Source organism: Zootoca vivipara, chromosome 3 (genome assembly GCF_963506605.1).
Source record: "Zootoca vivipara chromosome 3, rZooViv1.1, whole genome shotgun sequence".
Taxonomy (NCBI): domain Eukaryota; kingdom Metazoa; phylum Chordata; class Lepidosauria; order Squamata; family Lacertidae; genus Zootoca; species Zootoca vivipara.
This window is the reverse complement of record NC_083278.1, coordinates 109631398-109659049: the sequence shown is the minus strand read 5'-3', so window position 1 is coordinate 109659049 and position 27652 is coordinate 109631398. Positions and strand designations below refer to the sequence as shown.

Genomic DNA, 27652 nt, shown 5'->3' with positions numbered 1-27652 from the left:
AAATTACAGTCCTTTATAATCCTACGCAAGTTTATTTTTCTATTACTTTAATATTTGCCTATTGTGTCTATAGAACTGTAAAAGGATGGGCACACCCAATGAAGACCATTTGAGTACATGTAGTTTGCTTTTTGATTCTAAGGAGAGAGAAACATAGTATTTTGGCAGAAGCATATTCCAGCACCCACATTTTCGGAGGGCCCCTCCAAACATCCCTTTTATTGTATATTCATGATGACGTACTCATGATGCTGTTGGGGTGGTTATACAAAATCCTGCCTCCAATACTGCTTGCACTTTCAAGACAGGCATACTGCTTCCTTTCCCATCTTTACATACTCCATAGCTTCTGGCTGAAATCCTAGAACATTTCATCCCACAAATGTATGGCGGAGAGGGGGGGTCCTGCTTTTGTTGCACTATAGTTCAAGAGCTGGGGTATGCAATGGGGTAATATCTCTGGTAAGGGACACGTTATGCTCATTCTGGGGTAGTTTGGTCCCCACCTGGCACTCAGCTCTCACCTGTGGCTCCTAGAAGTTGTCAGCATGTGGCAGCGGCCACACCCCGGGAATGGCATCGACTGGCCAGCTAAAACAGATGAAGATAGCTGATGGGCAGTGCCAGATTTACGTATAAGCTAAACAAGCTATAGCTTAGGGCCCCACTCTCTTGGGGGGGCTCAAACAAATTTTTAAAGCAAAAAAAATGGCTGTACATTTCCAAAATATAAGATAAAAACAAAATAAAATAAAACTTACATACAGCAATGGTGTTTTGTGTTGTATAGGCTCCTATGATATAAGTAATGGGCCCCGCCTGCTAGCCTGCTCCCTAAAATATCACTGGTTTGCTCATTTCTGTATATAGGGTGCCTACATTTTGCATGTGCAAAGGGCTTTAGATACCTTTGTTGTTGTTTAGTCGTTTAGTCATGTCCGACTCTTCGTGACCCCATGGACCAGAGCACGCCAGGCACTCCTGTCTTCCACTGCCTCCCGCAGTTTGGTCAAACTCATGTGGGTAGCTTCAAGAACACTGTCCAACCATCTCGTCCTCTGTCGTCCCCTTCTCCTAGTGCCCTCAATCTTTCCCAACATCAGGGTCTTTTCCAGGGAGTCTTCTCTTCTCATGAGGTGGCCAAAGTATTGGAGCCTCAGCTTCAGGATCTGTCCTTCCAGTGAGTACTCAGGGCTGATTTCCTTCAGAATGGATAGGTTTAATCTTCTTGCAGTCCATGGGACTCTCAAGAGTCTCCTCCAGCACCATAATTCAAAAGCATCAATTCTTCAGCGATCAGCCTTCTTTATGGTCCAGATCTCACTTCCATACATCACTACTGGGAAAACCATAGCTTTAACTATACGGACCTTTGTCGACAAGGTGATGTCTCTGCTTTTTAAAATGCTGTTTAGGTTTGTCATTGCTTTTCTCCCAAGAAAATAGATACCTATTAGGTCCATAAATGTAGCATATATTCAACACAAAAAACAGCAACAATTTGTTGTTGACAAAAGACAGCTGGACATATAAAGGGCCCCATTACCTTCAGTAGTTTAGGGCCACATCAAAGCTATATCCGACCCAGATCATGGGTCTCAAATGCTCAGTGAGTTAGGGACTTCCTCTGCATGTGAAGACAGGCTCTGATAGATGGAACAGATGAGACCAAGTGGGTCCAATGGTCAAGAAGGCTGTTTCTGCATGTGCTGTAGAGGGAAGTGAGGGGCAGGTGGGGCTCCTCATCCTGGGAAGGTAGCCCATCTATGAGAAGGAAAACTCTGATCTTAAACCTCCCCTGCCTTGCAGGATACCTTCAGGAGTAAAAAAAAAAAAGACCAATCTGGACAGGCACTGAAGTAACATAAATGCAAGGGGTGGAAGGAACATTTTTAGGAGACAGGAATGCTTCACCTGTCCTGTGTCTTTCCATTCTAACCCACAAATCTACCTCTTTCAGGGGTAATTTTCTGCCATTTTGGCTTACCACTTGTGGTGGAGACACCATTTACATCAGAGAGGAGACTGTGGGCTTCCCCTCCCACCCAGTGGAAAGGATACGCGTTGCATCATTTTCCCACCATTGATTCTGGGACTGGTAGTCCCACGCTCATCTCTGGCTTAAAAAGAAATTCCCAGCCCCTGGGAGTAACTGGTTCTGCCACTGCTGCAAGGCAGAAGCAGAAGGCAGTTGAGGTAACTCAACAGCTCAAAGGTGCACACAGTCCTGTTCCCCCGTGCGCACACTAAGGCTGAGCATGGATGTGCTCACCAGTGTCTTGCCAGCAAGGGGGGAAGGACTGCTAAGGATGGAGGAGAACATCTATCCAGTTTGCATTAGAAGGCGTACTTACCTCTTTCACACTTTGCAAAATTTAATGAGAGACCAAAACACAACCACTCTACCAAATTCACACATTTTTTTTCTGTTCTGCAGCCAAGTACATGCATACAGAAATGAATGCATGCCTTACTGGAAAATATCATGCACAAATGGGGAAACTGGTTTGCAAAAGTGTTTCCATTAGGAGAGATTGCATATAGAAATGTGTTTGTTGGGAGAAATTCAAACAAAAACACTGGTGATTTTCATGAGGCCTTTTTAAAATCTTTACCACCATCATTATCGCAAACTAATGCGGAAATACTGACAGGCCTTTGCAACTATTTGATTTTTATTTTGATCAGCCAGGCACCTTAAGGATTATCAGTAGTGTTTATATTTAATATTTATTTCTTAAATGGTGTTTTATGTTTTAACATTTTACGCCACCCTGATATTTCAGCCTATGTTGGTACAGAAATGCTTTTTTTTTAAAAAAACCTTAAGATTGCAAAAATGAGAAACCAAATAGATCTGCCCGTTTTGCTTCTGCTTGAAAGCTCATGAAATTGTTAACTCCATTATATTTTCTTAGTCCTTTAAAAAAAAAATCTGTGTAAGCCACTTTGATGACCCAATGTGGAAATATTTCAATGAATAAAATAAATATGGCAATTGGTTGAGAGGGGAGCTATTCCTTCCCTAGGTGCAAACTGTCCTCCGCAGAGTTGGGAAGAGACCCAGCGCCAGAGTCTCTGTCTGCAGAAGCCCAAAATCTCCACCTCGCCCCTTGTCTAGAGAAATCCCCCTCCTCTCCGCTCCAAGCTCCATCTCCGAGTGAAAGCACAACATGCTGGCAGGTGGTGTTTGGACCCAGGAAGCAAAATCTCTGGACCCTGCATCTGTCGCACCTGCCCTTCTGCGGCTGGGGTCTCTCGCTTTGTTGACTAGAAAAAGAGACAGGGCACCTTGCCAGCAGCCCTCGTGTGCCTTCTGAGCCAGATCCCAGTTGCTAAGGGGCTTGGGGAAGACATCAAGAGAGAAGCAAAAGAATAAAAGTAAATTGTGCTTTTCCTTTTCCACAGAGAGAGAACGAAGATGTGGGCAGATTATATGTTAACAAGGAGAGGGAGGGTGTTCTCAATCCCATTTGGGGAAGGGCGGTAGCTCAGTGGCAGGACATCTGCCTTGCAAGCAGAATGTGTCAAGTCCAATTCCTCTCAGCTCCAGGTAGAGTTGGGAGAAACTCCCTGCCTTAAAACCCAGAGAGCTGCTGCCGGTCTGTGTAGACCATACTGAGCTAGATAGCTCAGTGGTCTAACTTTGTATCAGGCAGCTTCCTGTGTTTCTTTGCTCCCTTGTTAGGTTAATAGTCCAGGAAGGTTGGGTGGTGTTTCATCAGTGATAACAAATCATTAGAAGACGGTCTCTTGATAGCTGGAAATCTCTCTCTGATTTTGAATGGGATACCCATCAATGTTTGGTGACACAGAGAGATGCCCAAATTGCTGTTTAAGTGTCCTGATCCATAAGGAAACTGACTACCAAAGATAGGCGGCGGCCTGTACATTGTATTAATCGTGCGAAGAATTTGTTTTCTGCCTTATCTTTTTCTGCTATTGCATTTTTGGTACGATTGTTTTAAGGTTATTGTTATTGTGAGCCGCTTTGAGCTCAACATTGCTGTTGGAAAAGCAGGGTGCAAATATCAAAAGAGAGAAGTCTGTAGTCCCAGGGTTCCAGAGAGATACCGGTAGGAAGGCAAGGTGGGACAAGATCAGCACCTTAGAGAGGGACTAATGTGTGGGTTTCAGGACCACAGATAGCAACTTGGAAGCAGAGGCAGAACATACAAGTTGTCTCAGCAATGCCCTTGAGCAGCTGGCAGAGGTGGGGAACCTCAGGCCCAGGAACCCAATGTGGCCCTCTAGCCTCTCTTTCTGGTACGCTCCTTCTCCCTCTCCCCAGGCTACACCAATCACTCGCCCTGCTTCTGACCCAGGGGCTTCCCCCCCCGAATGGAATGTGTCCTTGAGTTCTAATCATGTCTCTGCGGGAGCACAGAGGGGGTTGTATGAGTGCCTGCACTGTACAAAGGCGAAATTTGCACCCATTGCTTCACCTATGGGTGCTTCTGGCCCCACCTTGAAGGAGATAAGGATACAAGAATGAGATACATTATATATATAGATATACAGCTACAGATAATAATGATGATGATAATAATAATTATTTATTTATTTATACCCCGCCCATCTGGCCGGGTCCCCCACCACCACTCTGGGTGGCTTCCAACACACATTAAAATACAATAAAATATCACAGATTAAAAACTTCCCTAAACAGGGCCTCCTTTAGGTATTTTCTAAATGTCAGATAGTTGTTTATCTCTCTGATCTCTGCTGGGAGGGCGTTCCACAGGGCGGGTGCCACTACCGAGAAGGCCCTCTGTCTGGTTCCCTTTAGCTTTGCTTCTCGCAGTGAGGGAACCGGCAGAAGGCCCTCGGCGCTGGATCTCAGTGTCCGGGCTGAACGGTGGGGGTGGAGACTCTCCTTTAGGTATATTGGGCCGAGGCCGTTTAGGGCTTTAAAGGTCAGCACCAACACTTTGAATTATGCTTGGAAACGTACTGAGAACCAATGTAGATCTCTCAGGACTGGTGTTTATGTGGTCCCGGCGGCCGCTCCCAGTCACCAGTCTGGCTGCCGCATTCTGGATTAATTGCAGTTTCCGGGTCATCTTCAAAGGTAGCCCCACGTAGAGCGCATTGCAGTAGTCCAAGTGGGAGATAACCAAAGCATGCACCACTCTGGTGAGGCAGTCTGTGGGCAGGTAGGGTCTCAGCCTGCGTACCAGATGGAGCTGGTAAACAGCTGCCCTGGACACAGAATTGACCTGCGCCTCCATGGACAGCTGTGAGTCCAAAATGACTCCCAGGCTGCGCACCTGGTCCCTCAGGGGCACAGTTACCCCATTCAGGACCAGATAGTCCCCCACACCCACCCGCCCCCTGTTCCCCAGAAACAGTACTTCAGTCTTGTCAGGATTCAACCTCAATCTGTTAACCGCCATCCAGAGATGGAGATACAGATACAGGTATACAACACATTTCAAATTAAAAAGTGGCTGTGTGGCACAGGACGCTGCCTTAAACTGAGTCAGACGATTGATCCTCCTAGCTCAGTGCTGGCTACACATGAGTTCCCCACATGAGACACTCCCTTGGTGCCTTTCAGTGCCCTCTGCCCTCCCATTAACATTTTGGGAAGGTTTTTAAAATATATAGATAGTTTGGCTGAAGAGGTTGCCTCCTTGGGGGAGGCAAGGTTTCTGCTTTTTTGCTATGTTTTGTTTGCTTGGGGTAGATGAAGAAGTTTGCATATTGGGGACTGGGGATGAGGGCTCTTGCATTGATTGCAACTTGGGCACTGTTGTAAAACTGCTGCATTTTTTATTTTATTTTTTACTAGCTTGTTTCCAGGACTAATTCAAGAAGATGCAGATTTTGACAGTCAAAGCCTGGAACAGCCTGGATCTCAAGGAGAACTTTTCTCTCCTATAATCTCACTGGGCCTTTAGGATCTACAAGTGAGACCCCAATCTAAGTTCCTTCCTTTAGCAAGGTAATGTTATCACCTACCTGGGGCAAGACCTTATCTGTTGTGGCCCCAGAGTTGTGGAAAGCTCTCCTCCATGAGGTCTGTATTAATTCTTCATTGGTAGACTGGGGGGGGGGGAGATGCTGCTGTTTATTTGGATGTTTGGGGGTTGGTGGAGATAGTTGTGGATTAGAAATGTTAGTTTTGATTCATTTAGCTGGAGTTGTTGTTTTCTGTTTCCAATGGATTGCTTTTATTTGCATTTGAAAACAGTAAAAAAAATCTGACGAAGTGTGCATGCACACAAAAGCTCATACCAAAATAAAAACTTAGTTGGTCTTTAAGGTGCTACTGAAGGAATTTTATTGAAAGAGAGTGTAAATAAATAAATTCCCCAAGACAGGGGACATGTTTTGTTGCTATTTATATTTCTCTTTATTTACAGAAATTGTACCGTATAATGTCTCCTCTGGATGACCTGTTTATTGAGCATTCATCCTGATTTGCTTGCATAAAGCTTATGCCAGAGTCTAGATTATATCTGGTTTTTATTTTATCATTGTTTAGGGGGCAGTTATATGGCAAATGAGCATTCATTCTCCATTCATCCTGATTTGCTTGCAAGGTGTACATTCATCTTCTGTATATTCATTCACCCCATACATTTCTATGCATCTTCCCCATCTCAAAACTCCCAGTTTCTACTTAAAGTAGATCTGTTGCAGTAGGGGAGTCCTTGAATCTACTTTAATTATACAAACATATCGTTACAGTATGTCCAGTCTGGAGGCGCTCTAAATTTTAAAAAAAAAATACCCCAAAACTTCCTGCTTCTCTCTGCACCCCTATCTATATCCCACCCATCAGAAATCCCTCATACAGTATTGTGAAATTGTACCTGCTATCAAATAAGCAAGCAAGTGGTTGTGCTTTGTTCAATGCAATGTATAAGAGGATTGGACCCTGCCCCAAGGAGCTTACAATATACACATTATTTCTTGTAAGGGAAGGGAAAGAAGAGCCTAGGCATGGCTCCGAGTGTAACTCCCCTTTTATACCGGGACAGAAAAAATTGTTGCACTAGAAATGGTCCCTCAATATTCCACAGCCCACATGGCGGGAGGAGGCCAAAAAGGGCCTATTATGCCCTACAAAAGTCTCCACACACAAATGCCAGGCACTCACAATGTTGTGTGCCCCCCCCCCCCCGTGGGCCTGCATCCCTCATTTTTCATAATAATATAGTATGTATAGCCCACTCTTCATTGAATATATCGGAGTGTAGAATATAGCAAATGTACAATATGCAAAAAATTGCAGAATCAAAAATTAATAATTTAAAATTAAGAACTCCAGCATAAATCGGGGGCGGGGCGGGCGGGTTAAAGAGCTCTGAGAACAACCATTAGAATGTCCCTATGACCCCAAGAGTGACACCTAACCAACTAAAACAACAAAATGGCCTTATGAAAATAAGATCCCGAGCTATGGCAGAGGGGTCCGCAAGATGTTATTAGAATAAAAAATATATTAAATATATTTCATATGAAAACAGATTTTTTGTTTTGGCCGCTTCCTGCATGAGCAGAGTCTAGCACAGAGTCTGTTTTGCAAAGAGGCAGCGCGCGCATTCTACTAACGCTCACCTCCCCAAGATGCTTTGCGCGCGTCGGCTCCATTTGTACGCTACTGCGCAGGTACCCTGTCTTCTCCATTCCCCTCCCTCCTCCCTGACGCGCACTGCCTCTTTGCAAAACAGTAGTGTTTGTAAACAAAGCAAGCATTTTCTTCCATGTGTTTCATGAAAAACAAATATAGGAATCGGCTCGACATGCGGTCGGATTTCAGAGTGAAAGTTTCAAGTTTGGAACCTAATATTTCAGAAATAATGGATTCAAAGGACAGATTTAACTCATCTCATTAAGAACTGAAAATTAAAACTAACTGTATACTGATGGAGTACTCTGTTGTAACTGTAAAAACGTATAAATATAAAATATAAAAAGACTCTTAATTTGGCTTTTTAATTTTAGGATTAGGAATTAATGGGGGTCCTTGTCACAATAGCGGCTCGATGAGGGGTCCTCGAGAAAATTTTGTTGGGAACCCCTGTTCTAAACAACAGTAGAATTAAAACCAATTCAATGCGAGTGTCAGTGAATTGCCGCGAACAGACAGAAGAGGGAGTGCTAGGCTCATTCCATTACTCTATGGATTTTTCTCCTGTTGCTCTGCTTCCTCTCTTCGATTCCTGTAGAATAAGAGTGCAACTTTCCCAGAAAGAAATATGACAGCAACAAACAGCCCTCACTGCTTGATTTTGGGGCAACGAAGTTTCCAAACGGGCTGCCCCCTCCCTTCCTATTTCTCTTTTCCAACCAATGCCCGACATTCCTTAGCTACTGGGCACACTCAGTCCCCATCGGGCCATTGTGGGGGGTAGATTTTTAGTTTGCTTTGTACTTTGCAAGGCTTAGGATGCCTGCCCCCCACCCCCCGCACCTGCAGAGTACCAATACCTCCCTCCTGTTTCTCGGTGGGCTTCTTTGGCGCCATTCCTGTGGGCACTCACCCCCTGCATTTGCTATCAGAAGGAGAGATTCTTGGCTGTTTCCATCAAGCAGTGACAACGTTTTAAATTTGCCTTCTTTTTTTCTATTGGGTTTAAAGAAGAAGAAGTAAAATACACCCAGCTTTTGCTATCTTTATCGACTCGGGGGGAAGCCATAGCTTTGTAGCACACTTTGCATATAAGTACCAGATTCAATCTCCTAAGAAATGTTTTGTTGACAAAAGGAAGAACCGTGGGGTGCTAGTGTCAGCCACAGTGGGTCCTCTGGGGCTTGTGGGCCCTGGCATTTGCACAACTTTGCTTAGTACTGATGCCTGGCCTGCCATACAAGGCCCCCCACCTTCAGAGGTACAGTGGTTGACAATCAAAGACAGGGCCTTTTCAGTGGTGGCACCCTTGAGTTGTGCACTACTTGTTCCAAGGACATTTGGCTTGTTTTCCTTTTGGCATCATGTAAAGACTCCTCCTCCCCCTCTCCTAGGCCTTTAAAGGTTCATTTTAATTTTGCCCTTTCTGGTTTCAGCCTTTATTGCTGCTTTTTAAATTTACGGGTTTCTTATTGCTTTGACTACTGCTTTTTGTGATTGGAAGGCTTGCTTTTTAATGTGAATTGTGTTGTGAAGCTTCCCCCTGCCCTTCTGTACTGCTCAGAGAGATGCCTTGAAAGTTTAAGCCGAAAGGCAGTTAGGAATCTGGAAACAACTGGAAAACGATAGAAAAGAAAGTGGTATTCTATCAAAGGGGGAATGCATTTGAATCAGAAGACTTGCGTGATCTCAACAGAAACGTTCACAGCCTACAGCTGCAATCCTACCTGCGAGTGATTCTCCTGAGTAGACATGAACGAGATTGCAATGTTCATATATCAAATTCTGGATATCAAGTTTGCCCAGAAGTTCAGTTCTGTTGAGAAAGCCTCTTGACCCGAACTATCCTAATCTTGTGTGTTGCAGGGGGTTGAACTAGACGACCCTTGGTGTCCCTTCCAACTGTACAATCCTATTATCTGTCCCTTCCAACTGTACAGTCCTATTATCCTACACACACACACACACACACACACACACACACACACACACACACACACACCATTTGATGAGAGCGTCCTGGCAAATTGCGCTGAATACTTTTTTTTATAATAAATTTTTAAAAGCAAGCGAAAGAGCTCATGCTGTGGCTTGCATCTGTCTCCCAAATGATCTCTAATCAGATTTACTTAATCCACTTGAAAAGGGGGGAAATGCTTTTTTTGTCCCCCAATTTGTTGAAACATCTGAAAGTTCGCAAGGTTGCGACCCCTCTTTCGGAAGGGAGATCCCCTGCCACCTGTAAATATCCTGGGGAAAACAGTTGGGAACAATGGAACACGTGCTGGTTAACCGTTGCCCGGGCAACGGTTACGGTTCATCCGTAGGGGGTCCCCAGCCCCACCAAGGCTTTGTCCAGAGGAGACGTGGGCCAGCTGTTGCCGAATAGCCATTGTGGAAGATATTGTGAACTAATAGTCAGCCGCACAAATAGGCCCCTGTTCGTTTTCAATGGGTTTTTCCTTTTTCAAGGGGGGGGGCTGTTCCCTGCAGCTCCCGCAGGAGATAAGTCTCCGAGTTAGCATCGTGAAAACAGCCTGTTCACTGTCAATGCATAAATATCCCATTTATAATACAGTGGTATTCTCGAATATTTTTTTTACTCCAGGCCACACTTTCAGAACAAAAAAAAATTGCTCTCGGATTTTTTTATTGATAAGAAATACGTTGGAAAACACGAGTCTGCCCACGGACTGTCTCTCCAGAGTGGTGCATGCTCTAGTTATCTCCCACTTGGACTACTGCAATGCGCTCTACGTGGGGCTACCTTTGAAGGTGACCTGGAAACTGCAATTAATCCAGAATGCGGCAGCTAGACTGGTGACTGGGAGTGGTTGCCAGGACCACATAATACCGGTCCTGATTGGCTCCCAGTACGTTTCCAAGCACAATACAAAGTGTTGGTGCTGACCTTTAAAGCCCTAAATGGCCTCAGCGCAGTATACCTGAAGGAGCGTCTCCACCCCCACCATTCAGCCTGGACACTGAGGTCCAGCTCTGAGGGCCTTCTGGCGGTTCCCTCACTGTGAGAAATGAGGTTACAGGGAACCGGGCAGAGGGCCTTCTTGATGGTGGCGCCCACCCTCCCATCAGATGTCAAGGAAATATACAACTATCTGGCTTTTAGAAGACATCTGAAGGAAGCCCTGTTGAGGGAAGTTTTTAATGTTTGATATTTTATTGTGTTTTTAATATTCTGTTGGGGTGGCTGGGGAATCCCAGCCAGAGGGGCGGGCTATAAATAAATAAATGATGATGGTGATGATGAGGATGATGAGGATGAGGATGATGATGATGTATGAATAGGACTGGCCTCGTGACCTCGCAAGCTTGGATCCAAGTCACAGACTGAGAAATCTCTGCAGGCAAATGTGATGGCATGACTGCGATCTCACAGCTACCTGTAGAGGTTCCGCGATCTGGAGGCCTTACAATCCCAGGGTGCATCTTGAGCATGTATGGGCAAAAGGGCTGATAAATTCACAGTTGCGCAGCAAACAATTCACTTACGTTGCTATGTTGCTCTATTTTTGCTCTATTAAACTGGGTTACTGTGGGGAAAAACAACTCCTCTCCGATTCCACCTGGCAACTAGCATTGTGGGGAGGGGAGCTCCCATTGACAAACCTGGCAGGGTTTTAGAAGTGGGGGGAGGGATTCCTCTGCCACAGACTCCCCACTACTGCAAGAACCCCTGGGTTCTATCCAAAGCAGTCCGTGTCTCCCCCCCCCGAGCTTATTTTGAGGGCATGAAGGGGGCCACAGAGGAGAGAAGGGAAGGCTTCTAATGCAAGGCTCTTGTGCTTAGCTGAACAGGAGCATCGGTTTAGACTGTAAAAGGGTTCTTCAAAGCTGACTTCTTCTTTTTTATGAGGACTGTGAAATTTATCCAGTTCACATTGTCAAATTGGCACTTCCTGCACCGATATACAAACCAAAGCACAGTTAGCCTTCAGAATTCACACTCCTGAATTTTGCAATGCACTTCTCCAGCCAAAAATTGCATACACGAAATAAATGTGGTAGGTGTTAGAAGGAAGTGTGCACAGGAACGCATATTTTAGTGAAAATAACGTACAAACATGCATTATATCAAGGGGGAAATCCTTGCCGAAATGTGTATAATTGAAAAAGCTGCATAAAAAGTGTGTGGTTTCCATGCAGACTTCTAAAAAAAATAAAATAATTTAATATAGAGAAAAGGGGGCAAATTGAACTTGAGATAGTAAAAACAAATGAGAAACAGAGAGAAACCCAAATTGACAGATTTGTCTGTCCCTTGTTTGGCATCACAAATCAGACAAAAGAATGCCCTGATTTTGGCTCCGGAAGACAGATAAACATTTCCCAAGCCAAGTCTTCCTTATGACATTGAGCTATTCTGTTTCCCTTATATTACTCAAGGTTGCTAAAAAGGCATTTTAAAAAAATAAAATTGGCCACAAGCGGCATGTTGATGTAGTAAAACGAAGGACGTGGAAACAAAAAATAATAATCCTATTTTTATGTTCCTTGCCCCCCAGGTTGAAGTTCAGGGTTAACAGCTGGAGAGATTCTTACGTGCCAGCTCGAGAGCACAGCTGTGTCTTGTACAGCATATAAACTCCTTCTGCTAAACATTTGTAGCCTTCGAGGAGGACGTACTTTGCGGTCAGAGCTTAATAACAGCAGGGTTCAAGAAGGCATTTTGAAAGCCACTGTCAGATCCCAGAACCATGTGAAGATGCCTCTTATGACTTGTCCGTCTCTCATGAGACCTGGCTCCATGTTTGAGAAAGCCCTCAGCAAAGGCCCTTCTGGTGGAACAGGTCTATGTTGGCAGGCACCACTAGGCTTACTGAATTCTGATGGATGGCAAGAAGATGTAGCCACTTAAATTTCCCACATTTGGGAAGGCTGGCCAACTCTAATCAGAGCACTAAATAAAAGAGGCCAGGTGTCAAAGAGCGAGCCCGCAGAAAGTCATATCTTTCAAAGTTGGAGTTATAATAATTAATAATAATTTATTATTTATACCCCGCCCATCTGGCCGGGTTCCCCCAGCCACTCTGGGCGGCTTCCAGTTAAATCTTTATTTGCAAAAACACAGTCTTCACAGACTTGGCTGAGTGTCAGCCTAGGTATAGGTAAAGGTAAAGGACCCCTGGACGGTTAAGTCCAGTCAAAGGTGACTATGGGGTTGTGGCGCTCATCTCACTTTCAGGCCAAGGGAGCCAGTGTTTGTCCACAGACAGCTTTCCGGGCCATGTGGCCAGCATGACTAAACCGCTTCTGGCGCAACGGGACACCGTGACAGAAACCAGAGCGCATGGAAACGCCATTTACCTTCCTGCCACAACGGTACCTATTTATCTACTTGATCTGGTGTGCTTCCGAACTGCTAGGTTGGCAGGAGCTGGGACAGAGCAACGGGAGCTTACCCCATCATGGGGATTCGAACCGCCGACCTTCTGATCCGCAAGCCCAAGAGGCTCTTTATTTGCAAAAGCACCGTTTTCACAGACTTAGCTGAGTAGGTCTGGGCCCATGAATCAGTTGCCAGGATTGAAAGTCCTTGCCTCTCCGCAGCCATCAAAGTCCCCTCCCCTCCAGGACTTTCCCCCTAGCGATCAGAGACTGTACCTGCATGCAGTCTGCCTCTGCTCTGCCCGTTTCGGCCCTCTTCTGGTTCTGGGAGACCAGGGAGGAGGAGAGCTTGTTGCATCAGGAGGGGGAGACATCCTGGCTTCATCACCAGCCAGACTCATCTCTGCCTCCATCCTCCCCCTCGCCTGCTTCAGATTCTGCCTCTGATTCTGGACTTCCTTCTGCCACTGACTCTCCCAGCTCACTAAGCCCTGTTACCTCTTCAGGTTCCAACACCTTCTTCCGCTAACCACTCGTCGTCATCCCACCACCGCTCCCCAGGCTCTGAGTTTTCTTCTTCTCATGGTGTCCCCCAGCCGGTTCCTGCCACCATTCCTCTGCATCCAACATGTTCATGACACCAGGACAGGCATCTGAGGTGAGCCCACCAGGGAGCTGGGTCCTGACAACTGCCCAAGGGTACCAGCATGTGCTGATACTAGCATTGCTCTTTCCTGGCAGTGACTATCTGGGCTCATAGGCACAAGTCTTTTCCATTATTCTACCTGCAATTCTCTTAGCAGGGAGATTTAGGTATAGCTGAATCTGGTAGTTTTGGTTTCTCTGTTTTTCTCAATCATATGTGGGGTACAAATGTTGTTGTTGTTGTTGTTGTTGTTGTTGTTGTTGTTGTTGTTAGTGCTATTTCTATTAAAAAATCTTAGGGGTATTCTCATTTTAACTTAAGAAAATCACCATTTTTTAGTTCAAATCAGGGAAAATAAATACAGTAAATGGACAAAAGTACAAAGATTCACAAAATGTTTAGGGGTATGCTTACCCCTGCATCCCCCCATAAAAAGCATTATTATTATTATTATTATTATTATTATTATTATTATCTTAATTTCAGCTCTACACCTTCAAAACAGGTTGTGTGTGTGTGTGTGTGTGTGTGTGTGTGTGTGTGTAAAGCAAACTTGAAAATTCATTTGCATTAATAATAATAATAATAATAATAATAATAATAATAATAATAATAATAATATATTTATACCCCGCCCATCTGGCTGAGTTTCCCCAGCCACTCTGGGCAGCTCCCCATCGAGTGTTAAAAACAGTACAGCATTAAATATTTAAAACTTCCCTAAACAGGGCTGCCTTCAGGTGTCTTTTAAAAATGGGATAGCTGCTTATTTCCTTGACATCTGATGGGATCTCCTAAAATACATTGCTATAGGTTTGTAGGTGCTGGGGATTGCATTTATTTATTTTTATTTATTAAATTTGTATACCATGCAAGATGAGCACCGCAACCCCAGAGTCGGTCACAACTGGATCTAATGGTCAGGGGTCCCTTTACCTTTACCTATGTGCCAATATAAAGCGCAGGCACCCAATGTGTGCATGAGGTTATTGTCCCAAATATTTGCTTTTTAATGCAAATTAAATTTTACATTGTAACGGTGGGGGGCCTTAAGCTCAAGCTTCATCAGTTTTATCGTAGATCCGCCCCTGGGTGCCAGTAAAACTGCCACAGAATTAATTTATTGCTGTTAGCATGTTGCAATGGGGGGAGGATTTGGTTTTCTGCCTCAATTAGCTTCGTCTCTAGGTCATTCCCCTCCTCTGTTGTGCTCCATTTCCTCCCTGGCCCTCAAATCCAGCTTCTCGGCCCTCTTCTGCATCACTGGGTAATAGTAATTTGGGGTCAGTGGTAATAAAACATTGCAGCAACTACAGCTGTTGTTCTTTCCCTGTTTGTGTGTAAACCTCTTCCAAGACCACCAGCTCAACACCTCCCTCGCTGCTGCCTTTCACTGCATTCCTTATTACCCGAGATGAACTAAATAAGGCACTCAAGGGAACGAGCTCCTCTTTTCGCAGTTTTGCTGTTTCGCACGTGCCAAATACCACTGGACTAGAATTTAGCGCTGCGAAGGGAGATGCTTGACATTCGCAACACCCTCCAAGCGCTTTGGCGGTTCGTTTTCCCAGCAGCAGCAGGCGACTCTTATTCAGCTCAAATGACTATTTTTACTGATCCGGTCCACTCCGATAAGAGATCAAGGAAACACCGAGGCAGAAAAGTCCTACAACGAAAGAGCTCGGAACAACAACAACTCTGTAAAGAAGTTTAGACCGAGAGATCATGACTGCCTTCACACATACCGCTAAGCCATGGTTGAACGTTATAAGGAGGCACCATTACAAAGGTAAAGGACCCCTGGATGGTTAAGTCCAGTCAAAGGCGACTATGGCGTTGTGGCGCTCATCTCACTTTCAGGCCGAGGGAGCCGGCGTTTGTCCGCAGACAGCTTTCCAGGTCATGTGGCCAGCAGTACTAAACTGCTTCTGGCACAACAGGACACCATGACGGAAACCAGAGCACACTGAAACGCCGTTTACCTTCCTGCCACAGTGGTACCTATTTATCTATTTGCACTGGCGTGCTTTCGAGCTGCTAGGTTGGCAGGAGCTGGGACAGAACAACGGGGGCTCACCCCGTTGTGGGGATTCGAACTGCCGACCTTCCGACCGGCAAGCCCAAGAGGCTCAGTGGTTTAGACCACAGCGCCATGCACGTCCCTACCACAATAAACACCGAGCTTACACAACACCCCTTCTTTCCGCCATGGCCGCAAGGAGACATTTGCTTCCATTTTGGACTGACCACAGTTTGCTGTATTGCCTAGACCTGGGCTAGCATTTAGTCTTAGCTCTGCAGAGTGGAAATAAGCCAACTTCAAACTGAGTCTTCACTGTGGAGAGTAGGAGGAAACATATGCCCCACCAAGCGGTATTGTACCACTTTAAACCACCAGAGTGGTTTAAGCATTCATCTCTCTTCCCAATGAGTTGTACTTCTGTGCCGGCTCTCAGCACCTGCTTGCTGTCGCTGCAGGGGGTTGGACTAAATGACCCTCCGGGTCCCTTCCAACTTGACAATTCTGTCTTGCGGGCTTCCCATAGGCATGTGGCTGGAGAAGAGGACGCCGGACAAGATGGGCCTTGGTCCTGATCCAGCAGGGCTCATTATGTTATGTTCTTAAATACATACAGTAAAATAAAACAAATTTTACCTTGATACTCTTTTTTTTAAAAAAAAAAATCATGCATCACTTTGGGTGGGGCGGAAGAGGGGAACTTTGTCATGGTGCCCAACCACCGTAATCCATTTCTTCCCTAATGCCATGTTAGCTGCCAGAGCTTTCGAACACGGAACAAGGCATTGTCAAAGTTGTGAGCCAAGTTGTGCAAATCCACTCCCAGGCCTTCCACAGATGGCTGTGAGCTGGTTTAATCTCAGCTGGCAACTGTGAGCAGTTCATGAACCCTCTCACAGTGGTATCTGGGATTATGCTAAACACGGCAATTGCGTTGTTCTGGCAGATCGATCATGCACCCGCGGAAGATCATGGAGCCAGAAAAGATCCTTTTGCATGGAAAACATCCGCTCTCAAACTCACAAGATCGGCATTTGACTTCATTAACTTCTACACATCATGAAGTGCCCTGTCTAAATTTGGTGGCTCATGCAGATAATAACTCAGTCCTCTGTAGCAGCATCTTGGAAATATATCTGTCAGCTTGCAGTTGCAATTCATTTTTCCTCAACCCACAGAAAACATGCTTCAAACTGATGCTTGGCTCTTTGTGGAAATGGATGCTTTTGTGGGGGTTTTTAAAGTTTGGGAATGATTGTCTGGTCTACAAATATTTTGATAAGCCTTTGTCTTTGTCTTTCATGCCGTAAAGGGAAATCTCTTTGCCTCACCACACACACACCAACTGCAAAATATTACTAGCAGTTCTACCACATTTTAAACAACTTTGTACAGCATTTCACTTGTAAGGGGAGAGGGGATTTGGTTTACTAGATCAGGGACGTCCAACTCCCAAGAGACTGCGATCTACTCACAGAATTAAAAACTGGCAGTGATCTATCCCTTTGGGGGGGGCATTTTCAGGTTAAAGTTGTTGAGCTTTTTATAGGGAGGGAAATCCCGTTTTTGTTGAGCTGCTTTTAGGGAGGAAATGGGAAAAGTCGCTCACCAAAAGATCAATAAGGAAACAGTCAGCCTCACAGAGAAAACTCCGCCTGCCATTCTAGCGATCATGCGCGAATGGGGACTGTTATGTACTGAGCTGAATCCTAGAACAATAGGATTCAGAATCAGCGGGAGCTACCCAATCCAACTCCAGGTGGAAGTGAATCCGCAACCTGATTGGCCTGCTGGAGCAGCCAATGAGGCGGCTGGCAGAAGCGAATCTGCTACCTGATTGGCCTGTAGGAGCAGCCAATCAGGCTGCAGGCAAAAGTCAATCCACAATATAATTGGCCCACAGGTGTAGCCCTGAAGTAGCCAATCACGCAAGGCCCATTGTGTAAATAATGTATATAAGCAGATGGTTTTGGGAAAAGAGCCATTCTTCTTCTCCTCTTCTCCTTGATGACTATGAGCTGAATAAAGAGCATGAAATTCACTCTCGACTCCGAGTACATTTAAGGGACCAAGGCGAGGGGCTGGAGCTGGGTGCTCTTTTGCAACCGCTAAGGAAAAGGAGCCCACAATCTACCAAAACCAGGGATCGACCAGTAGATCGCGATCGACCTGTTGGACATCCCTGTAATAGAGAGTTCATGTAAAGAATCAAGTGTCACTTGGGTGCATAGCTGCCAAGTTTTCCCTTTTCTCGCGAGGAAGCCTATTCAGCATAAGGGAAAATCCCTGTAAAAAAGGGATAACTTGGCAGCTATGCTTGGGTGCTGTGCGGCAGCTAAGGCCTGGAGCCCATACTTCGAATACAGAAAGCGCCAGGTTCACACCTGAAGATCTCCAGCTGAGCTGGGAAACACTTCAGTCTGAGATGCCCAGGGACCACTGTTGGGATAGCTCAGTCAGGTAGAGCATGAGACACTTAATCTCAAGGTTGTGGGTTTGAGCCCCACATTGGGCAAAAGATTCCTGCCTTGCAGGGCGGTTGGCCAGATGGCGTTTGTGGTTCCTTCCAACTCCACAACTCTACGAGTCTATGAACTAGATGAACCAAAGGTTTAGCTCAAGTCAAGGCATTCAAATAATCACAGCCATGCCTCCCACAGCCACACACCCTCCTCACAATTCCCCCCCTCCTAAGATTATGCAATCATATATCAAAAATTATAATAATTAGGGATGCATTGCAGCGATCAATGCAAATTTCCCACCTGTTGCCTTTCAGCTAGATCTACCGTTCTTTGTGCATGGGCACGAGCAAATGATTTGGAATGACCCCGTATATTCTTTTGAAGCGACTTAAGTTATGTTCCACTGTCTGTAACAGAACTTAGAATCACAGAATTGTAGAGTTGGAAGGGACCCCAAGGGTCACCTAGTTCAACCCCAGGCAATGCAGGAATCTCAACTAAAGCATCTATGACCCATTGGCCATCCAACCTCTGCTTAAAACTTGCACACCGTTCTCTTGAAACCGAAGCACCTTGTGTTTTCTGTGCTCCTAAATGCTTAGCTTTGGAGCATACAGACCAGCTACTCCTCTTTGTTTCTCCGGAGCGCCTTCTCCAGAATGACCCTGGGAGCCTATCCTCAGGGACAGAGTCACCTCCTTTCTTGATGATTGAGACCCTGGTGCAGAAATAGCTATGGGTCTTTGACCTCCCCTCCCCTGCAGCCACGGACATCTGTACAGCAGTCTTCACCAGGGATGGAGGAGAAATTCAGTTCAGTTTGCATTTCACTTTGCAAAGTTTCCTCCTGCAGGTCAGACACCTCCAATTCTAATATTAGTTTGCCATTTAAAAACCAATTTGCAGACATCTGTGCTGTAAGAGAAGTTACGAGAGGCACCGACAAACTCAAATCCAGCTTGATTTCGGATTAAACTATTTTATTTAACACACAATGGATATTGTGGCTTTGTGTGCAGATAGCATCTCAAGATACCACAGGAGCCAGTGCTAAATCCTAAGTGGAAACAAATGCTCCCCAGATCTGAAAACCTTTCTCTCTTTCTGGCCTGTCACATTTCAAGCATTCCATGAATTGGGAAGCACCCCCTATGGACACTGTATATCATTTCCTGCCTTACGGGAAGCATCTCTTTAAATAATCTGAACATTTGCTGACTAACTTGTCCTAGTTTAGGTCTTCCACCCACAGGCACTGAACTGAACTGATTCACCCCTCCGCATAGCTTAAAGAGGCAGAAATACTGTCCCAAAGGAAAAATATTAAGGAAGTGTTTTGAATCATAGAAGAGTTGGAAGCAGCCACAAGGGTCATCTGGTCCAGGCATGTCCAACAGGTAGATCGTGATCTACCGGTAGATCATCTATGATAGATCGTGGTAGATTGTGAGATGCTTAGTGATTTCCCCCCCCCAAAAAAAGAAAGCTTTGGCTCCCCTAAAAAAAAGCTTAACAAGTTCACCTGTCAATAACAATGGGTAAATCACAGCCAGTATTTTTATAATGTGAGTAGATTACAGTCTCTTTGGAGTTGGTCGTGTCTGATCTAGTCCAACCCCATGCAAAGCAGGACTCTTTCACCCAACATGGGGCTCGAACCCACAGCCCTGAATTAAGAGTCTCATGCTCTACCGACTGAGCTAGTGGGCGGTGCTACCCCCTGGAGAGCAGTGGCATTATCTAGAGGTGACTAAGAGGCAAGGTGCTGGCAAGGTGCTGCTGGACTTTGAAAAGCTGATAGGACTAGATTGAGGACATCAATTTTGTTGAATTAATTAAACTAAATGTTTTTCATTGGAATTTGAGTCAACGTGCAATTGATTGTTCTAGTTACAGGTAGGTAGCCATGTTGGTCTGACGTAGTCAAAACAAAATAAAAAAATTCCTTCCAGTAGCACCTTAGAGACCAACTAAGTTTGTCATTGGTATGAGCTTTCGTGTGCATGCACAATACACGAAAGCTCATACCAATGACAAACATAGTTGGTCTCTAAGGCTCTAAGGTGCTACTGGAAGGAATTTTTTTATTTTGTGCAATCGATTGTCACTGTTTTGAATTTTATCGTGCAGTTATCTTCCTTAGTGGGTCATGCAAACTGCCATTCTAAATAATGGTTTTTTTATAGGGTGGGGTTGGTAGCGGGCACTGGGGATGAGTTTGTGGAATCAAGGGGGCCGTGGCCCAAAAATGTTTGGGACCCACTGGTCTAATGCAATAATCAGTATGTGAAGTAGGCTGAGAAAGTAAGGAGGAATCGTGCATCCCCTACCCTCCAAAACAGGGGCTTGCAGAATAGGTTGCCTGCTGCCTGTTGGAACTGGTGGGGTGAAAAGCAGGGAGGTCAACAGTAGGTGGCGCCAGAGCCAATTACAGGTGACACCTGCTCGGTCTAAATTTCATAGAATCATAGAATCATAGAGTTGGAAGAGACCACAAGGGCCATCCAGTCCAACCCCCTGCCAAGCAGGAAACACCATCAAAGCATTCTTGACAGATGGCTGTCAAGCCTCTGCTTAAAGACCTCCAAAGAAGGAAACTCCACCACACTCCTTGGCAGAAAATTCCACTGTCTAACAGTTCTTATTGGCAGGAAGTTCTTCCTAATGTTTAGGTGCAATCTTCTTTCTTGTAGCTTGAATCCATTGCTCCGTGTCTGCTTCTCTGGAGCAGCAGAAAACAATCTTTCTCCCTCCTCTATATGACATCCTTTTATATATTTGAACATGGCTATCATATCACCCCTTAACCTTCTATTCTCCAGGCTAAACATATCCAGTTCCCTAAGCCGTTCCTCATAAGGCATCGTTTCCAGGCCTTTGACCATTTTGGTTGCCCTCTTCTGGACACATTCCAGCTTGTCAGTATCCTTCTTGAACTGCGGTGCCCCAAACTGGACACAGTACTCCAAGTGAGGTCTGACCAGAGCAGAATACAGTGGTACTATTACTTCCCTTGATCTAGACGCTATACTCCTATTGGTGCAGCCCATAATTGCATTGGCTTTTTAAGCTGCTGCATCACACTGTTGACTCATGTCAAGTTTGTGGTCTACCAAGACTCCTTTTCACATGCCCTCCTCCTCTTCTCTTCTGAGTTCTACAATGGCAACACATGAGGCTAAAGATTCTGCACAGAATCATAGTCAACAAGGTTAATCAAAGGTGCCATTCAGCACTGGGTGTAGGGCGCCGCAGGTGGTTCCCCCGCACGGGGTGCCATGTCGAGGGTGCACAAAATTGAGAAGGTCCATAATTGAGAAGCTCCACTTGGGGGTGCCAGGTTTTGGCCTTGTTCAGGGCACCCAAGTCCGCCCCTGCACAATTATTGCTAATTGAAAACTGACAGCGCCAACCCCTGGATTGGTTCAGGACTGACTGGGGTTGGTGGGGCGGCACCTTGCTCATCCTCATGGACCACCCTTCACTGGCTGCGAGGGTGCACATCTGAGGGATGGTTGCTTCTCCAAAGTGCACCCACTGGAAAACTGCCACCTCTTTCATCAATTTCACCTCCCTAGGCAGGTGCCTTTCCTAGATTGTTTTTGGACGTCTACCAAAAGCCTTTTTATTTCAGCAAGCCCATCCAGACATAAAATTGGACAGTTTATTTATTTGTATGCAAATCCATGTAGCTTTATTAGCAAATTAACATGCCGTAGAGCTTATCAAGCAATCTCTTTCCTCGGATTCTAATCTGTGCTTCTTAGCTGGTTATCTTGCATGTCGGCATTCCTTGCTGTCTAATGGCTTTGTGGATTTTGGCTGCTTCTATGTCAATAATTGTACCGTGTACACCGCCTGGAGGGTTTTATGATTGAGAGGTAGATATATCTTTCTGAGAATGACATGAGAATGGGGAGGCAGTGAAGGCAGTGGCATAGCTGCCAAGTACCCTGTTTTCCCCGGGAAACCCCCATTTTTACTTATCTTTTCCCGGTGGTCCCCCATATCACTTCGTCTCCCATTTTTCTCCGTTATTTTCTCCTGCCGGCAGCCATTTTTCCCCCCGATTTGCCCTTCTATGGGCACCAAAAATGGCTGCCGCTGGCTTCAAAAGTCGCATTTATGCATGTCCGGAAGTGCATAGACGCGACTTCTGGTGTCGGTGGTGGCCATTTTTGGTGCCCATAGATGGGTGGAGCGACACCGGAAGTTGCGTCGATGCACTTCCTGACATGCGTACAAGCGACTTTCGAAGCCGGCGGTGGCCATTTTTGGTGCCCATAGAAGGGCAAAGCAACACCGGAAGTTACATCAACGCAACTTCCGGTGTCACACGGCTGCCGGTCCCGGATTCTGCAGTCCGGGACTTGGAAGGTAAGGGCAGTGGTAGGAGGAGTATCAGTTTCCTGCCTGGGAGAGCGTGGAAGGGAGGACTGCATCTCCCAGGATGCCTTAGTGCGAGCGGGACTCTTAATTCCATCCATTCCCACCAAGGGCATGATGGGACATGTAGTCACCATACATTCCCCAACATTCTGCCAAATGAACTGGAACCCTCTCTGCTGCCTTCATCACCTCTGCAAGGAAAAGGTGAGACATGACCAGGGCGATGTTGAGGATGTTGAGCATACCATCCAACTTTTCGAGGACGCATTCCCATGTGAGTCATGTGACCCGCTCCACACCCTCAACTCAGAAAAAGTGCTTTTGGGGGGCGAGATCCTGTGAGGCGCCCCAAACGTGCTTTTCTCAGGGTGACAGCACGCAAGATCTCAGCACCCCAATATGGTTGCCGCAATCTCACGCAGAAAAATGGGATGTCCTTTTTCCCCAGGGCACTTGGGAGGTATGTATATGTCAGGCATGAAACGGTCGGTCGAAGGAACGTTGCACAGGATAGAACAGGAGAAGTTGGAGGCCACCGTTGGGGCAGCAATGCTTCTGAATACCAGTTGCTGGAATCCGCAGGAGGCGAGAGTGCTCCTGTGTTCAAATTATGCCGAAAAGCTTCCCACAGGAATCTGGTTGGTCCCTGTGAGAACGGGATGCTGGGCTAGATGGGCCATTGGCCTGATCCAGCAGCCTCTTCTTACGTTCTGGAGTTAAAGGGCTTATTGCTTCCATACTTTTTTTTATCAACCAGAAACAACAGTGAGTGCAAAACAGCCCACCGCCACCCTTTTAATGTAGTCGATGGTGAGCATTTCCAAAAGGTAAGCACTCCTCCCGGCCTGGTGGTCGAACAAGTCCCTGAACAACACACCCAACCAAATGGTAAATTGTGTGCTGTGGCAGTTTAAAACAAGTGGAGGCTGCAACAAAATGTTGCTGCGTGGAATTCAGGGGTTTCAGCCACTCCATTCCGTTCCCTCTCCTTTTTCCTGGGTTTTTTGTCAGAATTCCATGGCCATTGAGCATACTCCCTGTCTCTTTGTGCTTCCCCCCCCCAAAAAAAACCTCTTGCCCTTTCCACAAACATTGAGGCTCCCCTTAGTCTGTGGGTGGGTGGTGCTCTTATGGCAATGTAAGGAATGGCGCTCACTGCCTCTCTCTCTCTCTCTCTCTCTCTCTCTCTCTCTCTCTCTCTCTCTCTCTCTCTCTCTCTCTCTCTCTCTCTCTCTCTCATACACAAGCACACCCGCACGTGCACAAAGGTGTAGCCTGCAGAGTTTGTGATGTCGCGGATACTGCATCAGGAACTGATTGGATAATAATCAGGCGCCATCAGTTCCTAATGCATTGCCTTCAGCATCTAAACGAGCATCAGCAAAATTCTCAAATTAACCGCTCCAGCTACAGTACAGTTGCCCCCACTTGGTGGTTAATTTGTTGTTGTTTTTTAATCCAGTTTCAGCAAGTAAGAGTACAGTCATACCTCATGTAACGTCCGCTGCGGGTTACGTCTTTTCAGGTTACGGACATGCCAAACCCGGAAGTCCCGGAACGGGTTACTTCTGGGTTCGGTGCGCGCGCATGTGCAGAAGCGCTAAATCACGCTTTGCGCATGCGCAGAAGCACCGAATTGCGTCACACGTGTGTGCAGACGCAGGGCTCAGGATGCAGCCGTTTCATGTTGCGAACGGGCCTCCGGAACGGATCCCATTCGCATCCAGAGGTACCACTGTAACTCTTTTCTGCTGCTTTTCTAGGCATTGAAACCTTTGTGACACATATTGTTTGCTGTTCAGAAATTATTGTTCAAGATTGTGGTGGCGGTAGGAGCCCAGTGCACAACGCCCTTGTTAATACTGTTTGTGCTTTCCCATCTTTCAGGGCTGCCCTATTGCTTCGTTTCCAACCACTGCCCCTCCCATCACTTCCAGCTGACATCCTGTCACTTTTTATAAGACCATCTTTCTCCATATGAACCTCCCCGGACACTGAGATCAACCTCTGAGGCCCTTCTTCATGTGCCTCCTCCATGAGAGGTCTAGAGGGTCGCAACACGAGAACGAGCCTTTTCTGCAGTGGCTTCCCATTTGAGGAATGCTCTCCCCAGGGAAGCTCACATGGCCTCTTCATTATACACCTTAAGGTGCCAGGCAAAAACCAGGCCTTTGGTTGATTGGCATCTGGTGCCCTTTTACATGTGTTGTGGGAGGGGGAATTATTGGTTTGTTCTTTTTCTTGTTTTTATTATGTATTTTGTGTTTTTTATATTGTAATTCTATTTTGCGAACCACCCTGAGGCAGAGGCGGAGCTAGCTGCTCCGGCACCCAGAGCGACGCACATGCTGTGCACCTGGGGGCGGGGCTAGCCACCCACAGGGCGGAGCTAGCCACCCACAGGGGCAAGGCTAGCCGCAAATGGCAAGCGTCCTGGGGAGCACCACCTACGGTGAGCGTCCCAGGGGCATGGCTGCCAAGTCTCCCGTATTCCCCGGGAAATCCCCGTTTTTCCAGCTGTTTCTAGCTGAAAAAACGGATTTTTTTGTTTCCCCCCGGTTTATAAGGGACCGGGCGGAAGTAGCAGACCGGAAGTAGCGCTGCCGCCATTTTGTAACTGGGCGGAGCATGCTCAGAAATGACTTTTGATGCTGCTTTGCCCAGTTACAAAATGGCCACCGCGCCAAAAGTCGCACTGCAGCCATTTTGGAACTGGGCAGAGCAGCAACAAAGGTCGCTTCTGAGCATGCTCCGCCCAGTTCCAAAATGGCCGCCGCGCTACTTCCGGTCTGCTACTTCCGCCCGGTCCCTTATTTCTCCGACAGCAACTTGGCAGGTATGGCGATGACACCCGGGGCAGGCCGCACCCACCACACCCCCCTTCCTCCGCCAGTGCCCTGAGGTCTACAGAGGAAGTGCAAGATGCAAATATCATTTGTATTATACCATAAATTAGGGCTGCCTAATCTGGGTTTTCCCGGGGAATTGCTCAGCAAAATGGGATCCGGGCAGATTTTTGCTGAATCGGCAAAATGTCTGGGAAAATCTGAACATAGGGCGAGTTGAGCTCAACAACTTTGTCCAGATTTTCACTTTGGGGAATATGGCAACCCTGCCATAAATGCTCCAGTTTGTTTCTTTGTCACACTTTTGATGTGCAAGAGTGCCTCCCCAGACAGCAATAACGCGGTAACATTGGGGAAGCATAGCAGAAGAACTAATAAGGCAGAATGATATGTTGATGGTCCAGTATAAATCCAGCACAAATGCACTATTATTGCATCAAAGAAATACTGCAGAATGTGCCAGTCTGGAGGGGGGCTTTAAATATATGGCCTCTTACTTCTCATGACACTTGTTGGTATCATGTTGGGGCCTCCTTCATAGAATCATAGAATCGTAGAGTTGGAAGAGACCACAAGGGCCATCCAGTCCAACCCCCTGCCGAGTAGGAAACACCATCAAAGCATTCTTGACATATGCCTGTCAAGCCTCTGCTTAAAGACCTCCAAAGAAGGAGACTCCTTGATGTAGCTCTTCCCACATTCTGGGCTTCTGGTTATCTAAGTCTTTTTTCAGGTGCGCAATAAAAGAAGGCTGAATAAATGACAAAAAGCTCATTTGTTAACACTTTTGTCTTCCCGTCTTAAAGGGCCATCGGACAGAAATGCCTTTCTGTGCTTTATAAGGTGCCGACCGAAGACCGAGTTGAAGGCCACCACGTGACATCGCCTCTCTCTGCTGACTGCCCATCGGATGTTATTTGCATGCTAGCATCATATTCCAGTAAGGGTATGAAATAAGTTACACCCAAGACGTTTGCTCTTGGGACGCCCCATCGGAGATGCTCGCTTATGAGTAACTGGCCTTTTAAGGCCGGAGACCTCCCCTGTTGTGTTGAAGCTCTGTCCCGTTTGGCCTTGGGTGGCTCTAAGGTTTGAGCAGATCTGCAGCCCTGTCTTTTAAACTTCTCTAATCCAATCCTTCCGGGAGCTGCAACTTATTGCCTAAACCAGAGTTGACCTACTCAGAAACGCATAGCTCAGGGCTGACTCACACAGGCCGCTCTGAGTGAGCTGTCACTCAAGGGCCTTTGCACCGCGTAATGCTTCTCATATGGCCGGAGACAAAAATCCCTGGTCCTCAGCCTGAGATTCCCTTCAGATCAATAGTCCTGAGCTCTGCGGGCCGCATTCCTTCCTGGGAAAGCATTCAGGAGTCTCATGCCAGCAATGAGTGGGGTCTGGGGCAAAACAGTGAAAGCACATGCTACCTTTGAACAAATGGGCTAGTTTCCACACTCGTGCACGAACCCTCTCTGTCCTTTGGCCAAGCGAGCAATAGGTACTATCACAGTTCAGAGACTGGTGTGATGTTCAGAGCAGTGTTCCTCAAACTTGGGTCCCTGGCTGCTATTGGACTACAACTCCCATCATCCCCTGGCCACTGGCCCTGCTAGCTAGGGATGATGGGAGTTGTAGTCCAACCATAGCTGGAGACCCAAGTTTGAAGAACAGTGGTTGAAAGTGTCAGACTAGGACTCCGGGAGACCAGGATTCAAATCCCCACTTGGCCATGAGACTCACCTTGACCCAGTCACTGCTTCTCGGCCTTACAGACTTGCTGCTTGGATTAAATGAGGAGAGGGAGAATCCTTTACCCCCAGCATCAACTCCTCGGAGGGATAGGTGGAGTATTGATGTGAGAAATAAATAAATACATTTCCCAAAAAAACTAAACCAACCAGAAGGAGGGTGTGACACAAGGTTTGTAAGGGGTGTGGCATGGGAAGAGGGCATGTGACTCGGGAGTGGGTGTGGTCTGGGGAGGTGTCACCACCGGAAAAAGCTGCCCCCTTTTACACGAGGCTTGAGTTGCGCTTGGAGCAGGGGGGTTGCAGAAGAAAAGGGGAGAGGTCGGAACTCCATGTGGCGCTGGCTAGAGCAGGCATAGGCAAACTCAGCCCTCCAGATGTTTTGGGACTACAATTCCCATCATCCCTAGCTAGCGGTCAGGGATGATGGGAATTGTAGTCTCAAAACATCTGGGGGGGCTGAGTTTGCCTACGCCTGGGCTAGAGGAACCTGCATGCAAAGACCAGGGAGAATGGCTGGACCCACGCTTGCTGAAGTAATGAGGAGAGCAACAAGAGGAACCCTTGGGGCGTGATGCTCTGCCCTCCCTCAATCAAGGCTAAGTTGTAT

The 27652-nt window shown here is 46.5% G+C and overlaps 1 long non-coding RNA gene across 1 annotated transcript in view; it reads left to right on the top strand.

The window, feature by feature from the left end:
• The window catches only part of LOC118083001 (uncharacterized), a 47865-nt gene extending 20422 nt beyond the window's left edge, over positions 1–27443 (top strand). Inside the window, exons 3-5 of the long non-coding RNA XR_009557394.1 lie at positions 5795–5947; positions 24336–24597; positions 26101–27443. This is a non-coding gene — a long non-coding RNA (uncharacterized LOC118083001). The remainder of the gene's footprint in view (positions 1–5794; positions 5948–24335; positions 24598–26100) is intronic.
• Positions 27444–27652: the final 209 nt, after the last annotated feature.